The sequence below is a fragment of the Oncorhynchus kisutch genome, linkage group LG21, assembly GCF_002021735.2.
Source record: "Oncorhynchus kisutch isolate 150728-3 linkage group LG21, Okis_V2, whole genome shotgun sequence".
Taxonomy (NCBI): domain Eukaryota; kingdom Metazoa; phylum Chordata; class Actinopteri; order Salmoniformes; family Salmonidae; genus Oncorhynchus; species Oncorhynchus kisutch.
The window spans coordinates 33,990,120-33,991,746 of NC_034194.2; positions in this window are offsets into that span (position 1 = coordinate 33,990,120).

The following is a 1,627-nucleotide window of genomic DNA, read 5'->3' on the forward strand; positions in this document are numbered from 1 at the left end:
TGTTTGGGTGGGAAAAACGGTCATGTTCAAAGAAAAAACAGCGCCCCTTGTGTATAGGAATAGGACAAAACATGTACATGCAGGTGGTGAATCTGACACTTGCAAAACAACAATTTTCAAATGTATTTTAATCCAACAATACAATAGTTTTAAAACTGTACCACGAGAACAAATTCCTGTAAATCTATACAAGAACAGCAGTGCGGCTTGGCAGGTTCATGTTTTGGAGGACGCATGGCTCTCGACCAGCGATGGGACAAAACTGTAACTACCAATTGGGTATCACGAAATTAGGGAGAAAAAGGGGTTAAAATTACAACAATAAATATATATACACTACCGTTCAAAAGTTTGGGGTCACTTAGAAGTCCTTGTTTTTGAAAGAAAAGCAAATTTTTTGTCCATTAAAATAACATCAAATTGATCCGAAATACAGTGTAGACATTGTTAATGTTGTAAATAACTATTGTCACTGGAAACAGCAGATTTTTTATGGAATATCTACATAGGCGTACAGAGGCCCATTATCAGCAACCATCACTCCTGTGTTCCAATGGCACATTGTGTTAGCTAATCCAAGTTTCTCCCTTTCTCCCTTTTTGCAATTATGTTAGCACCGTTAGACTTGTACAACGCTGTGTACTACTCCCTTCACAGAACAGCGCAAACTGGCTCTAACCACAATAGAAAGAGGAGTGGGAGGCTCCGGTGCACAACTGAGCAAGAGGACAAGTACATTACTGTCTAGTTTGAGAAACAGATGCCTCACAAGTCCTCAACTGGCAGCTTCATTAAATAGTACCATCAAGACACCAGTCTCAATGTCAACAGTGAAGAGGCGACTCCGGGATGTTGGCCTTCTAGGCAGAGTTCCTCTGTCTGATGTCTGTTCTTTTGCCCATCTTAATCTTTTATTTTTATTGGCCAGTCTGAGATATGGGTTTTTCTTTGCAACTCTGCCTAGAAGGCCAGCATCCCGGAGTCACCAATTCACTGGAACACAGGAGTGATGTTTGCTGATAATGGGCCTCTGTGTAGATATTCCATAAAAAATCTGCCGTTTCCAGCTACTGTCACGTCCTGACCTTAGTTCCTTTTTTTGTGTCTGGTTTGGTCAGGGCATGAGTTGGGGTGGGCATTCTGTTTTGTTCTATGTTTTGTACTTCTATGTGCTTGGCCTGGTATGGTTCCCAATCAGAGGCAGCTGTCAATCGTTGTCTCTGATTGACAACCATACTTAGGTCGCCTGTTCCCACCTGTGTTTGTGGGTAGTTGTTTTCTGTTTTGTTTCACCTGACAGGACTGTTTTGTTTCTTACATTCTAGTTATTTTTGTTTCCTCTTCTGTTATATTAAAAAATTAACATGGACACTTACCACGCTGCGTGTTGGTCCGATCTTGACTACTCTTCATAAGATGAAGAGGATCGTTACAGCTACAATCGTCATTTACAACATTAACAATGTCTACACACTTTCTGATCAATTTGATGTTATTTTAATGGACAAAAAAAAAAAAATCTTTAAAAAACAAGGACATTTCTAAGTGACCCCAAACTTTTGAACGGTAGTGTGTGTGTTTGTGTGTATATGTATGTGTGTATATACATGACCTACTGACGCTATGG